At 34.9% G+C, this 17,789-nt stretch overlaps 1 pseudogene; it reads right to left on the bottom strand.

Annotated features, from left to right (window-relative positions):
* Positions 1 to 12,448: 12,448 nt before the first annotated feature.
* The window catches only part of LOC109071162, a 32,362-nt pseudogene continuing 27,021 nt past the window's right edge, over positions 12,449 to 17,789 (bottom strand).

A 17,789-nucleotide genomic window follows, 5' to 3' on the forward strand; every position in this document is an offset into this window, starting at 1 on the left:
TTATTTTCTGCATGATCCAGAAGCCATTAGAAAATAAACCTATTGGTTTTTTGAGGGAACCACAGTGATACTAACTTCCGAGTTGGCCCATAAAAATACATCTCTGCAAAGCTCTATCTTAATTAGCTGGTTCAGGGTTGAAGCTAAACTGTGCACCAGAAACAAGTCTGAGCACCCATGTGGTAATTAACCTATTTATTTACGTTTCAGTTCTGAACGTGAAAGAATACATCTAATTGTTTTACCTATCCAGTAGAATTAAAATTAGTGTGCTTTTACACTTTGATACTATAAATAAACCTTAGATGTGACATGTCAGCAGCAGTTTTCTAGGGTAAACTGAGTGCAGATAAGCAGAGTCACAAGCAAGAGAGTGAAAATGGCATTTGTGAAGTGAATTAAAGTGAACTGAATTGTGTGTTGCATTCTTACATCTAAACAGTCCCCTCTGTAAAAGACCTGCGTCAACACAGAGTATAGCAACATAGGACATGTTTCCTGCCTCAAGATTTTGCTTGACAAAATGGCACTCATACAAATTAAAGGGATAGTTCACACAAAAATGTAAATTCTGTAATCATTTACTCACCCTTAAGTTGTTCCAAACCTGTATGTATTTCTGGCTTCTGTTGAACATAAAAAGATGTTTTGAAGAATGTGGGTAACCAAACAGTTGTTGGTCCCCATTGACTTCCATAGTATGGAAAATAAATATGGAAGTCAGAGAATCAAAGCAAATATACTTGCAGGTCGGCCTTCACAAGCAATGTGCAAATCAAAATACAAGTTGCTCGGGGTAAAGAAAGTGGTGTTTAAGAGTCAGCAAAATCATTTCATTTACTCAGGTCAGCATGTTTCGGGCAGAAAGAGTAATGGCCTTCTGCATACAGATTATATATGCATAGAAAGTTGAAACATCTAAAATTGTACAACTGAAGCAGCGGCTAAAATTACACACAACAATGTGCACTGTGGAATTCACTGTGCACACGTCATGATTGAATCTGTCATTATTTTGTTGATGCAGCCGTGTTTGTTATCTTGCACGGCTTGCTGATGCAGGTAATGTCTATATATGAAACAATGCTATGCTAAGAGCTTTTAGAAAATGTTACGGTTGTGGGAATAGGCATCATAGGCCATCAATCTTGGCTCACTCGCCAAAAAAGTGACATTAAAAGCTGTTGTTCGTGGGCTCACATGAGGGTTGAACCCAGCAGCACATGTAGAGATCAGATTCTTAAGTCAGCACACAAGATTTGCTGATTCCAGGGGAACTTTGTATCCAAACGCCATGTTTAATTTACTCAGAGAACAGGTGCAGCAACAAACATCTCCAAGCACCATATGAAGGATTATTGTCACTCTACAACTGCAGGTGCAAGGCTTGGATTTCTAACTTTTTAGTTTCCCTTGTGTTCAATCATTCCTATTCTGGTTTCTGAATACCAGAATAATTCACACATTAAACAAATTTGCCCTAAAATGAAATAAATTACTACTCTTCTCTAGTAATTTAATTCACTCTTATTTTGTTCAAGCCTATTGACCTGTAGTACATACTTATGAGGGGAAACGGTCTAAAATTCAACACATACAGTTTGCATGATGAACTTACTGTGTACCTTAAGTTATACTTCATAAAGTATAATTTTATGATTGTGCTGATATTTTTTGACACCAATTTTTTTTTTTAATTATTAAAATTAATAGTTTTAAAAATGATTTGCCACAACTAATATTCATTCAATCATAAAAATATTTAAAAAACAATTAAAAATAAAAGAATATAAAATTAAAAAAAAATAGCCACCAAAAATATTAAAAAAAATAATAAAAAAAAACGAATAACTTTGAAAACTGTTGTTTAACAACATATCGATTGTTCAACTGACGAAATGTCTTGATATCGATTCAATTAGCTTCAAAAAAAAAAAAAAACTTTTAGCTTCAATTAATTTAACTTTAAAATTACTTGAAATGTGTGCCATTTTAAAGTTATTCCCTCACAGTCTTGTTAAATTCAATAGGCCTATGTCACCTAAGCTGACTAAGGTCTACAGTAGAAGACCTTTACAATAAATGGTTTTATTATTTCTTTCTTTCTTGTTTAATTTTGTTAAAACAAGGCAGGTAAAGTTATGTAACATTTTTTCCCACATCTTCAGAACGAGTGTCATACTCACCCTGTCCTCTGGGTGGCGTTACAGTCGAGCCTTCCATCAGATGACCAGATGATGACCAGAGCAGCTCTAAGACCTATATAAGAGAAAATGATAGATACAGAACAATCTCTTTCATCTCGGTCAGGGGATGATGGTAGATAAAACATATTGCAGCTACTGTCACAGTTGATGGTTTCTTGGCATATGGCTGTTTGGATTGATGTTCTCTGCACAAGGCCAGTCTTTTCACTGCGTCATTCTCAAGGCTTCATTTGTGCTTTGACATAAGCGCAAGCCTGTCCACACAACTTTTAAGGGGGCTTTCTAAGGTTATCTTTTTTTAGGCCTTGGCTAGTTGTCACAGTTTACCTCAAGGAATATTTCTGAGGCTATGTATATTTATTTATTTGTTTTTATGAAAATGCCACACAATGTATATTTAAAAGTAGAAGTTAACACAGAAATATCAAACCAGCCCTGTGTGTATTGTGTAATGGAGGCCAGTTAGTAAGTGCTCGGAGCTGGTGCGAGAGGGTCCTGGGAGGTTACATTGGTGCCGTGACCCGGATGGGAGTGAGGTTTAGGGGGGTGAGTGGAATGGAGGCCAGCTGGTAGATGCTGTGCAGGTAAAGCTCACTCCCCCCACCTCAATAGTTCCACCACCACCTAACACACAAATCCAAGTCCATCCTGGTTCGAGTCCCACTCGGAGAGGGTCCCAGTAGGACCCGGGGGTTACAATTACTCTGACATATTGTGCAGTAGCGAATAAGTATAAAGAGAAGAAATTGCCATTAATAACTTAAAGTATACAATTGCAAAATATGAGACGTGACAACAACATCATTTTTTATAGCTAACCCATGCTTGAATTTAGGCCTTTTTGTTTACGTGTTGACTTATTTAGCCAATATCAATTACAAAATGTTCTAGGCTAAATTCACAAACAAAAAAAATTCTGGAATATTATATTAAGTGTTGTACTGGACTGACCAAATATATATATATAGTATCTCACAGAAGTGAGTACACCCCTCACATTTTTTAAACATTTTATTGTATCTTTTCATGCGACAACATTGAAGAAATGACACTTCGCTATAATGTAAAGTAGTGAGTGTATAGCTTGTATAACAGTGTAAATTTGCTGTCCCCTTAAAATAACTCAACACACATTAAGCACATTAAACACTCTCTTAAACATAAGATAACATTCTTAAGTGTTGTGGACATATATAAATATTTATGAGCTATGAGAACCTAATTAATATTGCTGCTGCTTTTTTAATGCTCCATAAAACACTTCTGAGTCAAGGCTCATTAGAAATAATGAGTCTATTATGCATAAGGCTTATTACATAATCCCCCCAAAACTAATATTTCATCAGGTTTTTGATGTAAGTTAAACCACAGGTGCTCATTTTGGAGAATGAATAAATTAATAAAGAGGGAGAGAAGAGAGTTCACTGATCCAAACCTCTTGTGGTCTGCTGCCTGTAAAAGTGAACAAGCAAACAGTATAAGTGATAAATCTCTGTAGCTCAAGCCTGGAGGGTTGCAAGATGCATGTTGTGCTGTGACAAGCCATCACCGTCCTCACCGCAGCCCAGGGGCGGTTCTACACCAAGTACAATAAATGGGGGGGGGGGGGGGGGGGGGGATGGGGGGCAGACAGGGTCCACTTGTGCTTTTAGGGGGCACAATTTTAAAATTCATCTTAGCCTAAGTATTCAGTCATTTTTCACCATGTCATGTATCACTGCAATCTCTAGAAGTAATCTATAACAATTTCAACTAAAATGAATGTTTCATCATGTTTCATTTATTTGACAAATAACTGTGTATCGTAGTGTCAGGGGCATCATGTACTCATTACTTTTGAGGGGCACAAGTCTGGGGGGAGGGGGGGGGTCTCATGCTTGTCATGTGACACACAGCAGCCACAATACCACTGTATAATTGATATAGGCTTATGTCCCTACTGAAAACAACAACAACAAAAAAAATAAAAAAAAATAATGTTTTTTAATGGTTTCCACTACAAATAACCATTACAAACATTACAGAACATCAACGTTTAACCATTAAAACCATTAAAAATGGTTTGCTGTAATGTGTTTTGGGACATATTCCATTAGGATTTATTGGTTTTAACAAGCCACCTATAGAAGGCATCCAATTACCAGTAGAGACCAACAGGGTCCATTACAGTTTCCAGTGAAACCAATACAAGTCCCATTAAAACCAGTAAAACCATTACAAATTTCTATTGTTTTTTTTTCTCAGCAGGTTATTAATTTTGTATTTTTATTCAAAATATTCCCAAAATATATCATGAAATATATCGATTCTCAAATATGTGTAAGTAAATGCATTTTGCACCTTTTATGTTTTTTTGCACCGATTATGTTAGTTGATCTATAATGGGCGATGGACAAAGTAGCCTAATAGTGTAATCTATTAACTTTGCATAAAAATCTGTCTTTTTACTTAAGTACCAGATTTGTGCATCATACCATAAAATAATTTTAATACGACTGACTTTGTATTTAATGTGAATTTAATAAAAACATTGGAAGTTACTAATTAGCCTGTAACCCTTTCATTGTTCAAAAAGAGAGCAAAGAACCTTTATCAAAGAACATTTTCACTTCAGTCCAGCAAGTTCAAGCACTCTCAAAATCTCCCTTAATAATCTCTAAAGCTGTTTACACTGTGAAATTAATATCTTACTTACATTCATACATCTTCACTTTGTTGTTTGCAAGTGCACGTTGACGAAACAGCATTTACCAACATTAACTCATCATAATTCCTTACATTCACAAACACTAAAAAACCCTACATAATCGTATATAATTCGCAGTGCTTTAAAAACGCTTTAAAAACGTCTCTATCACTCTCTGTGACAGCCAGCGAACGCAGATTTGAATTTAGCAGTTGGTGATGTTTTTCTTTTTATGTATATATATTCCAAATTTAGGGGGGCCAAGCTTGTTGACAGGGGGCATCAATGAAAAAGTTCATCCCCTGTTGTCCTCCCACATCAAAATCCACAGACATATTAGTTTAGAACTGATTTGGACTTTTCACTCGTAAACGGTGCTTGTTCTGCATATTTCTCTCCTGATTCAGATGATCTTGGATGGCCTAAGTAAATTTTAAAAGTAAATTTTCTGCCAATTTTCATTTTTGGGTGAACTATTCCTTTAAAATGAAGATTTTTACATTTTACACTACACAAATAATATTTTTAAAAATGTTTTATACATTTTATATATATATAAATCAAAACTTGCTGTTTAACTGACATGACTTTTCTGCAGACTTCAAGTATAGACCATGAAAAATATTGGATAGCTCTATTCAGTGGAAAACCGATGAAGAAAAATGATGGTAAGAAAATTATTTTAACTTTTGGGTACACTATACATTTAATGATTTAATAAAATTACAATAAACATTTGTAATATTAATCATATAAAATATTTTTAATTATTTATTTTTTTTGTGATGCAAAAATTATGTCATCATGAGAATACAATGGTAACTCCACTGAATGTGGTGCCTAATCATTTTTAATAATACTGCATTCCTCTTTTAATACTTAATGTTATCTTTCAACAATTACAGTTTTCACATATCAAAACTGGAATTGATTCAGAGTGAATTTCGGCGTGAGTTTCATCAATGGCCAAGGTCAGGATTTTCATTAAATAATACTTTAAATTTCAGTTTGTATGAATCAAATTCTGCAAGTTTTTCTATAAAAAAGGCACATATGGACAAATTAAACGGGTAAGAATAAGAGGTAGAGAATGATAAGAATAGCATTCATGAAGAAAACAGTAAAGGAAGAGAAGAAAGGGATCACAAAGCATGATTGAAACAACATTTTATTAGAAAAGAAAAGCATTAGAAACACTTTGCACCCGCTCAGTGCCAGCATGTTGGAATATCCAGCGAACGCATACATCACCTCATGAGTTAAATCTCCAGCACAATGATTCAGTTACACCATGAAATGCACAAGACACAAATCTGCAGATGTAGATATTTCAGTGATCATAATCAACACCAGATATATCTGTTATGTAATTCATATCTACAACACCATCTACCTCATAAAAAAACAATAACGTCATCATTATTCATGGGAACGACAAAAAAAAAAAAAAAAAAAAAACAATTATCCTTGATGGTACACACACTCCACCTCTCAAGTGGCACAGAGAATAACAAACGAAAAAGCATGTATTTTTGTTGAATATTCATACTCTTCAATTATAAAACACAGTCTCATATGATGTGAAGAGGGCTGGAGTGTAATGTTTTGAAAACCAAACCATCTATCAAGTCTCTCATAAAGCTAATGAGCTCTGGCACACCTGTGCTCCTGCTAATTTTCCCGCACACATGAACGGGACGTGGTGAGATGGGCAGGAAGAGAGAGAGAAAACATGAGCGCAGATGAAAGTTTATGGAGAAAGCATAAGATATTTCTGCTACTCGAGGGCATTGAAAGGTCGGTCTGAAACTGCACCTTCGCTAGAAATTAATTTGGTATATAACCGACCAGAGAACCATTTAAATGCATTAACAAGTGTAATGCATGATCACGAAGAGTTGAAATATAAGAAAGCCCTGTTTGCAATTGCCATTAAATAAAAAAGACCTTTCTCAGAATTCTCACAATTGTGAGATATAAACTCAGAATTTGGACTTTCTTTCTTGTAATTATACGTTTACATTTCACAATTCATTATATCTTACAATTGTTTATATTTTGGGTTTATATTTCACAATTTTGTGTTTATATCTCAATTATTTTTTCTTTTTTATATCTTTTCTCAGAATTGCAAGAAAAAAGTGTGAATTCTGCCATTAATAGTCAAAATTACAGTTTTTTTTTTTTTTTTTTTATCCCATGGTGGAAAAAAGCTTCTATATATGCATTAGATATAAAATAATACTGTATATACTACATCTAATATTTTTCCTTGTGCTCTCACTGGAATCACAAGCTAGATTTGGTGATTGTAGCCAACCAATGTAAGATGTATGAGTGTAAATATTGTACTCAAGATTCAGTCAAGGTTCAATTAGTTGGCTTAACCAGGTTAGTTCCTGATAGTAGATACCACAAAAAGACTTTTATTAGGGCTCTTAGAAGCAAGGAATTGACTTTTTCCCATGATGCAGACCTAACTATGAGCAAAAATTGAATATTTTAAAATCACATACTTTTACTATGTACAGTTGTGATGAATGGAAATGCTAACAGATAGCTTTCTCCAGATATTATAGACCTTCTTAACCATAATGCCTAATAAAGGCTACTAAAATTGTGAATAAAAACAAATACCGACATACTGTTGTCCATAAAGTCTCATAAAAATACCTTGTATGTTTGAATAAATAAATCTTTTGTCTAAAAAAATTACAGCACCGCTCCTTTAATACATTTTTACACATAATTAGTTTAGGCCCGACAACAATAGGAATACATTAGATGGCTAAACACTGTAAAAGCTGAGGCAATCTTTTGATCATGTAGAGTGACAGCTGAAACCATCCATTCATGCACATCAGACTATGTCAACAAGCAATGCCATTTTTAACATATGCACATTCTGTTGGTTAGCTGGTTTAGAATCAACCTCTACCACCAAATCTTTTTGACTAGGGGTTAGGGGTTGGGTTATAAATGACATTTAGGCAGGAGCTGAACTTGTCAGCCTTCTATAAACCATTTCTGTTTACATCAGGTACAAGTAAGCTGGCATAAAATGAGATTGGGAAGACTTTACAATAGGGTTCAATTTGTTAACTAACTGTAGTTAGTGTAAAGGGTTTCATAAACTAAAAATAAACAATACACACAGCATTTATTAATCAAAGTCAATGTTAATTTCTACATATACAAATATATTTAACTATATTTTCATTTCAGGTACTATAAATTAACATCATTATACATTTTGTTTAGCATTATTTATACATTATTAATTTACAGTATTATGAAGTAACAATGAACAATAATATATTTCTATTAAAATGAATACAATTAAGATATATTAATAAAAACAGTTGTCATTGTTAACAGACTATTAAAAACATTTTTGATAATTTATATAAAATTTAAATAAAATAAAATTGCTAAAACTAAAACCCAATTAAAAATATATTAAAAAACTATAACTATAATAGTGTATAAATCATTTTAAAGGGATACTCCACCCCCAAATGAAAAATTTGTCATTAATCACTTACCCCCATGTCGTTCCAAACCCGTAAAAGCTCTGTTCATCTTCGGAACACAATTTAAGATATTTTGGATGAAAACCCATATGCCATCAAACGTCCAATATACTTCAAATTAAATAGCAGTGTCAAGGTCCATAAAAGGTATGAAAGTTGTCATCAGAATACTCCATCTGCCATCAGACGTGCAATCTGGGTTCTATGAAACGACGGGAACACTTTTTGTAAGCGAAGAAAACAAAAATAACAACTTTATTCAACAATTCCTTTGTCAACAGTCTCCTCTGTGTCTCTCCATATCACCATATGCTCTTCTGTATCAGCTGCGCCACAAGGATGCTGTTTCTATGTGTATTTAGCTTTGATTTGAAAGAAAACAGCGCATCTTTGTGGCGTGGATGACACAGAAGAGCATATACAACATACGGTGATATGGAGAGACACAGAGGAGACTGCTGACAAAGGAATTGTTGAATAAAGTTGTTATTTTTGTTTTCTTCGCTTACAAAAAGTGTTCCTTTTTGCACGTCTGATGGCAGATGGAGTATTCTGACGATGACTTTCATACCTTTTATGGACCTTGACACTGTTATTTACATAGCAGTCTATGGGACAGTCACAGGCCTCCCGGTTTTCACCCAAAATATCTTAAATTGTGTTCCGAAGACAAACAAAGCTTTTACGGGTTTGGAACGACATAGGGGTAAGTGATTAATGACAAAATTTTCATTTTGGGGTGGAGTATCGCTTTTAAAATAACACTGAATAATAAAAACATGTTGTTTATTGTACCTAATACATGACTTAATGTTGACACATTGAACCTTATTATAAAGTCTTACTAGGAGATCTTTTTTGACGCTATTATAATAAATAAATCAATTTAAAAAGTGGACTTCTCAGACATTGCCAAAGCTTTGTGTGTAGAAGAATCAAGATTCTTCACTAATTAAAAGAAAGAAGGCTTTGCACAATCAGCCATTACTGTCCAGCACAAGTACAGTACATAATAAATAGCATAACTATATAATAAATGTAATAAATTAGTAAAAAGCTCAAAACATTAACATTTACATCACAGAGGGGTTACATACTGTATATTGCTACATAAACAAACAGCTTTGAAACACTATTCATTAAAAAGTAAATTAATAAATGTGCAAACATTCATACAGAACAGTTGTAATAAGTGACATGAGTGATACGACTGCCCTCTATTTGATGCATTCTGTTCATACTGGACGTCCCGAGATAACATTCACCAAATGTTCCCGCTAGTGTGATGTTGCCGTCTGTAGTATCTGAAGATTCTCTCTCTTTCTCTCTGACATACCAGGCTCTCTGATGCCTACTGTGAGTCACAGATGGCCCCATAATGACTGGAATTGCTAAAGGATCAGGTTCAATTCATTTGCGACCTATTCTCTGCCCGGGGTGCAGCCCTTTAGGGGAAGTAGTGTGTCAGCTAGACCAGAGAGACAGCAGTATGATAACAGAACCCTACTGTATTCTATATCCAAACACACTCCAAGTGGAACTTCGCAGAACATATAAAGCTTTATCTTCACTAGTTTTCGTCAATGTCTTCCATATTGGAACACTTTTGGTACCTTTAAAATGAGTGCATGAATTTCTAACATATCTTGGTAGCATGTGTAAGCGAAAACATTTTTTGCAGCATTTGTGATTAAGAATGTATATATGACCAAAAGTTTGTCGTCAACTAGGGGTGTAACAATATATTGTGTCACAATATTTCATAATACAGAAATACAATGATTTGTATTGTGGATAGCAACAATATGTATTGTGTATAGTTCGCCCAAAATAAAAGTTTAAAGTTAAAGAGCATAACAAATATAGAAAACCCAGAAGGTCATACATTTGAGCTTCCATGTTTATTAAATATCATTAATAAATTAAAAATAAAATACATTATTAATACAATAAATACAATATTTTAAACTTTTACATGTATTTAGTCCAAAACTATTGCAAAGTCCACAATGATGTAACACCAAATTTAGCATTTTAATGAGCAGTATTTTTTGTGAACAGTAACTGTTTATCATATGTCTTAAACAACAACAACATAACATTTAAAAAGGGATAATTCACCCAGAAATGAACATTTTGTCATCGTTTACGCACCCTTCACTTGTTCCAAACGTGAGTTTTTTCTTCTGCTGAACACACACACACAAAGATATTTTGAAGAATGTGGTTAACTAAACAGTTGACGGTAGCCATTGATTTCTATTGTATTTTTTTTCCATACTATGGAAGTCAATGGCTACCATCAACTGTTTTGTTACCCACATTCTTCAAAATATCTTTTGCATCCAACAGCTGCAAGAAATTCAAAGAGGTTTAGAACAAGTGAAGGGTGAGTAAATATGTGAGTGTGGACCACACAACCAGTCATAATAAATAAGCTTTCCATTGATGTATGGTTTGTTAGGATAGGACAATATTTGGCCAAGATACAACTATTTTAATATCTGTAATCTCAGAGTGCAAAAAAAAAAAAATATTGAGAAAATCGCCTTTAAAGTTGTCCAAATGAAGTCCTTAGCAACGCATATTACTAATGATAATAAATGTTTGATATATTTACGGTAGGAAATTTACAGAATATCTTCATGGAACATGATCTTTACTTAATATCCTAATGATTTTTTGGCATAAAATGAAAAATCGATAATTTTGACCCATGCAATGTATTGTTGGCTACTGCTACAAATACACCCGTGCAACTTATTAATGGTTTTGTGGTCCAGGGTCACATATAACAGAATTTGCATTTCGTTAGAACTCTCCTGTAACTTTATTTTGGCTTTGTTTGCATCGTGAGAGTTTCGTATTGTGAGGAAATATTGTGCATCATGCATCAAATCAAATCATGAGACGAGTGTATTGTTACACCCCTATCAACAACCCTTCTGAATGAATGGATTAGTCCCACCCCCAACTCACACCATTGGTTGAAACACAGTATTTATACTTTTCTAGGAAATAAATCTTGTTTTGTTGCATGTCCATATTAAATTGGAATAAGAGAAGGTATTAAACACCTTTAAATCATATCTAAATCAAATGTAATGCATTCCATATGAACATTCCTAACATTTTCTAAGAATGTAGTTGGAGTCCCTTTCCTCTCCCTCTCATATCTAAGATGCCTTTGCACAGCATACTTATTTCCATGGGGCAAAACCTCATTCTGTCTACCAGTTAAGTTAAAGATTGCCTGAACAACACCAAAGGAGTGGCCAATTTGCATTGTGGATACATTAATGGAAGTTCTTCATGAGTGCCTGAAGCCATCCACATCAAAGAGCCATCAATCTGAGCAGCTTGCTATAACAGGGTATGGCTTATTAGCAGAGTACATTAGAACATTCATAAAGATACACATGAAAAACAACTCGAGGTTGCTCCAAACCTTTGAAAGCTACTAATGGAAGAAGAAGAATGCATAGAGTTTACACCTGCAAGCTGCCATAAAACGGTCTAAATGGTTCTATTATCCATGTACGGCCATCAAATAACATCCTGCCCCATAAGGCAACAGTGACCTTTAGAATAATGCCTGTTCATGACCCCACAACACGAGCGACTTAAGACTAAATAGAGTGGTATGAAAAAAGGCTGCTTTCACACTAAAGCTGATGGTGTGAACCCAAATCCATTTGGTTGGGGAGAAATCGGCTTCTGATATCATGAAAACAAACGGGTCAAAAAAAAACGGGTTCATGTGGAGCCAAGTATGATTCACAATCCAGCCTTATTTGTGGATGCCAGAAGCTATTGATGACATATTATTTAGTATACATACACTAGCATTCAAAGGTTTGGGGAAGGTTAGATTTATGGTCACCGAGACTGTATTTGTTTGATCAAAAATACTAAACAGCAATATTGTGAAATATTATTACAATTTAAAAATAAGTGTTTTCTACTTAAATATATATATTAAAATGTAATTTGTTCCTGTGATGCCAAAGCTGAATTTTCAGCAGTCAATCCACCAGACTTCAGTGTCACATGATCCTTCAGATATCATTCTAATATCCTGTTTTGGTGCTCAAGAAACATTTCTTATTGTTATCAATGTTTTTGTGGAAACAGTGATACTTTTTTGCAACAATTCTTTGACAAACAGAAAGATTAAAAGAAAATAATTTATTTGAAATAGATTAATTTTGCAACATTAAAAATGTCTGTTACTTTTGATCAAGTTAATGCATCCTTGCTGAATAAAAGTATTATTTTTATTGAAAAATTTTACTGACACCAACCTTTTGAATGGTAGTGTATATTTAATACAGATGGAAGTGTCACATTAAAATTTGGTACTAAGACAAACAGACAAAAACATGAGTAAAAAAGTCAACTGGACAACACTTCCCTTTTTTGATAGCAGTCACATGTACTCATTGAAGTACACATGATGAAGACACAAATATACTGCCATTTGAAGTCAAATACTATGTTTGAAGACAGACATGTTCAGACCAAGCAATCAAACCAAGCGTGAAAACAGCCTAATTGTTATGAACACATTGACACAAGCACTTATTTTCGCAATTCTGTAACATCTCCCTGTAATGCTATGTTCCTGTCAACGCTTCAGGTGCATCTGGTGTAGATGTCTGGCCATATTGAGGTCAGTGTTTCTATTATTGTATGACTGGAAGTCACAATTTCCCCACAATTTGGGGACTGTGTATGATTGTGTTTTGCAATGTGGGCCTACAGTGTATGTTTTACGTTGGAGGGACAGATACTGGAATATAATGTGGAGACATGAGTTGTGCCAAAAGCAAAACATATAAGTATGTTGGCAGAATGTACATTCTTTCCACCTAAATGACTTCCACACATTTGGACAGGGAAGTAATTAATATATCTGTAAATCCTAAAACCTGAGTTATTCAAAATAGTTCATTAGAAAGACCACAACAATAAACATTGAAAAAGTAAATTGTGTACCATTGACATTTAGATTATTTGCATGACTATAGCTACTCTATATACTCATGAGATGTATCTCCTGTATGTATACCGATATATTAGTTGTTATTTCATATATGACCATTTTTGTGTTCTGGTAGGTAAGTTTCGGCGCAACACTTTTGTAAGCACAACGGTCTCAGCTAGTGATCGATAACTGTTGGTTAGTTAAAAACAAAAACAGTCGACAAATTGTCAACCAGTTCTGAGAAACGGCTTCTCTTTTCTCCATTAGAAAACAAAATTTCTTTTGTGTTTTGAACCATTTGCCATTCGTTTTTGTTTTGTTGAGTGTTACCGTTCTGAGGTGGCCGAAGTCCAAAGAGGCGAGCTGAAATAAACAACACTCGAGGCGCAGCGATGGTAGCGAAGTGTTGCTGCGTCCATCTCCACTCCTCTTCCTCCTGTGCTCCAAAATGAAAGCTGGTGGAATGGAGTTTTACAGTCCTGCCCGCAATGCTATGCGCTGAACCGCGAGGGGTCACAAGAGATCTTCATAGTCGAGGAGTTTTGAGTGCTGCCGGGTTTTCCAAAGTCGAAACAGACGGAAATCAAAGTACATCTCAATCATCTCTTTGCCTGAAAAAAAGAGGGGAACAGAGATGGAGATATGATTCTGGAATACGTTTGGTGAATTCAATGTGAGCACATCTCTAAATGATGAACAGACACTTCCATATAGATTTGCTCAGGCCGTAATTGGAAAACAGCATGCAGTGGGGGACAATATAGATAAAGACAGAATGAAGAGAGATAATTAAGAGTCAGAGAAAGAGATGGGTGGGGTGAGTTGTTCGGTTGGCCCAAGACAGGTGAAAAAAAATGAAGAAAAAGACTTCCTTTAAATGGTTTCCTACAAAGGGCATTCCATTAAAGATGAGCATTAAAGACCTAGTTCAACCAAAAAGTGAAAATCTGTCATCATACTCGCCTTCATGCCGTTCCAAACATCTCACTTGGGTTTGGTACAACATGATTAAATTACAAAATTTAATTCCTTAAATAATATCCACAGAGTGTCAGTACACATACCTTTAAAAGTTTTATGTTTTGGAAAGAAGTCCCTTATGTTGCATTTACTTGATTAAAAATACAGTAAAAACAGTAATACAGTAAAATATAATTAATTACAATTTAAATAAATTGTTTTCTATATGAACAAATGCAGTTATTCCTGTGATGGCAAAGCTAAATTTTCAGCAGCCATTACTCCAGTTTTCAGTGTCACATGATCCTTCAGAAATCATTCTAATATATTGATTTACTGCTTAAGAAACATTTCTTATAATTATTGATTTTTGAAAAAACAGCTGTGCTGCATAATATTTTTTTTTTTTGGAAACATTTTTATAGGATTCTTTGATGCATAGAAAGTTCAAAAGATTATCTTTACTGTCACTTTTCCATCAAACTGAATGCATTCTTTGCAATAAATAAATAAATTAGTTCAAATGTATTCGTACTGACCCTGAGCTATGTTATTTGTATGAAAATATTAACAGAAAAAATAACACTGTACAAGTCTGGAATGACATGAAGGTCAGAATTAGCATTTTCGGGTGAAGAATCCCTTTAAATAACATGCGGTGAATGTCTATCAGTATTCCTCCATTAACAACTACTACATTTCACATCATGCAAGGAAGAGTCTGTTTATGTGTGTTTATTTGTGTGTAGGAGTGTGAGCATAAGCACATTTCAGCAGTTTAATTGCAGACAGTCTCACCCTGAGCGGAGAGCTCCAGCGGTGACTCAAACGTGACAGAATAAGGCCTCATCAGGTTCTTCAGTTTCTGGAACAGCTGTTGACACATGATAAGCCAAGACATTAATAATCCGCTTTTTTTCTCCCCCTCACACAGCTCTCTCACTCTCTCCTTCACTCGCTCTTTGACTCAAGGAGGTTAGTTAGGGATAATGGCAGCCTCCATGTTTGTGGCCCTGGATAAATCTCACACGGGCAACTGGAAAGGCAAACGAGAGCCTTCAAAAGAACCCAGTTAAGATCTTAACATCCATGCAACACTCTGAGAGGCTTCAGAACCCAGACAGAGATTAAAGATGAATTTACACACACAGATTTTCTCTTCTGGCTCACCCTGTGAAGGAAGCCAGTGCCTTACAAAGAGAATAAAGATGAAACGTGACTACAACGCTAAGGGGGACGCCACAAACAAATGCTGCAATATTCATAGAGCTCTCCTTTGAGATAAACGTACATTGATATTCACTTGTGAAGGCCAAATTCTGTCGGCAGATAATCCAGCATGCGTTCACAAACTCACACAAGTCAGTCATCCTCCGTGTGTCAATCACAAGCATGCACACAAACGCAATTCTCGGGAATGGTGGCGCCTCTTGGGCAATGACGCACAACGAATGAGATTTACGCTGAACCCGTCTCCATAGAAACGCATTCGTACATTAGGTTCCAGGGTGGCATGAATGTGTCCTTGGGGCGTAATCTCGGGGCTCCTATCATTTTTTTATGTTTTGGAAATATAGTAAGTTTCTTATGCTCACCAAGGTAAAATAACGGTTTTCTATTTTTAACGTTTTTTAAAATGTAATTTATTCCTGTGATGAAGTGCTAAAATAAATAATTATAATATGCTTGTTGTTCAAAAACATTTCTAATGATTATGTTATTTTAGTATTATTTTAGTTTTTTTTTAATATTTATTAATAATGTCAATTAATTTATTTATTTTAGTTAACATTTATTTATTTATTTTAATGATTTTAGTTCTATTTTAGTTAACAATAGAAACCCTAATTATCATCAACTGTTTTGCTGCTTAATATTTTTGTGGAAACTGTGATAAAAAAATTTCAGGAATTTGTTTTATTTGAAATACAAATCTTTTGCAAATATTACAAAAATCTTCACTGTCATTTTTGACCAACTTTTGAACAATGGCCAAAGTCAAAGTTGGGTTTATTCATTACATTAAAAAAGATAATATGAAGTATTTCCAGAAACTAAAGTGTACTTAACAGGAAATAGTAAGAACACTTTCACAAATTGTTATGAATAGATGGTTAAAGAGCACTGATGCATAAACATAGATCTATGAAAGCTTGAGATCTATGAAAGATTCAGTACTGGACAAGAAAGGGTTATTTTAAGTTACATAACCAGGGGAAATGATGGTGATAGACAGAGAGGTGTTATATAGAAAAATGGAGAGATGGAGCTGGTGCATGTCTGTGTCTAAAGAGATGAGAGCTGAACATGGCCACAGCAGGCCCCAGAGGGACCATTTCTAAATATAATGCAGAAACTCGAGGTACAAGCATTACATAAATACTGTGGACTTGAAATACCTTCTCTCCATTCGGATTGCCCAGGACGTAGCAACCCATGATGTGGATCAGGTTTGGCTCTGGATTCACTTTACTCATAAACCGGCTAAGACGTTTCCAAAACCTGCATGTACACCACAAACACATGAGCGAATCACTCAGATAATAGTTCTCTTTTTATTAAACACTAAAGGAATATCAAGACAAGGCTTTTCTATGGATCTTACTCACTGGCTCATGTCTTCCTCTTTCTCGACCTTGGCAAAAGTGGCCACTTTATTCTTCAGCAGGTACAGGTGCCCCGGGCCGCCCTGAGACAGAAAATTACACATTTGAAACTTTACATAACATCAAACTCAAAGAAGCAGAAGACCAGTAGCACTGCCCTCTGAACTGAGAGAGAGAGACACCTGTGAACTCTTGTCCATCTGAACACACAACCATTACGCAACATCAAACCCGAATAATCAAACTGAGACAGCAGTGAAGTATTATTCCTACAGACACTGCTGATTCGCTCTGGTGCACTTACAGTCTCATTTCTTGTCATTATGTGCGTATGTTGGCTTTGTTTTTCTCTTACCTGACAGAAGATCAGCATGCGCCAGATCTTACAGCCAATCCCTTATCCATCCAATCTGCACACAAAACAAACACACTGCTAGTCACATCGAGTCCCATTACATGCATGATCGAAACCTTTTTGCCTATTACCCTAATTATATTATATTATATTATACAGACATGAAGAAAAATTATAATCTCATGTATTATATTATATTATATTATATTATACAGACATGAAGAAAAAACTGATCATTTACAAATCTCATGTAAGCACCATTTTCTTGCATTGTTGCTTTTTTGATTTGCATGCAAACCCTATATATGTATAGAAATTGCGCTGTTATTGGATCAGTATCGGCCAATACTCAGAATTTCTGGTATTGAATCGGATCAGTTCTGAAAAAATGGTATCGGTGGATCTGGTGACAGATTGGGGTTGATTGGGCTGGGTCAGCTCTCCATCATCCACAA

Source organism: Cyprinus carpio, chromosome A21 (assembly GCF_018340385.1).
Source record: "Cyprinus carpio isolate SPL01 chromosome A21, ASM1834038v1, whole genome shotgun sequence".
Taxonomy (NCBI): domain Eukaryota; kingdom Metazoa; phylum Chordata; class Actinopteri; order Cypriniformes; family Cyprinidae; genus Cyprinus; species Cyprinus carpio.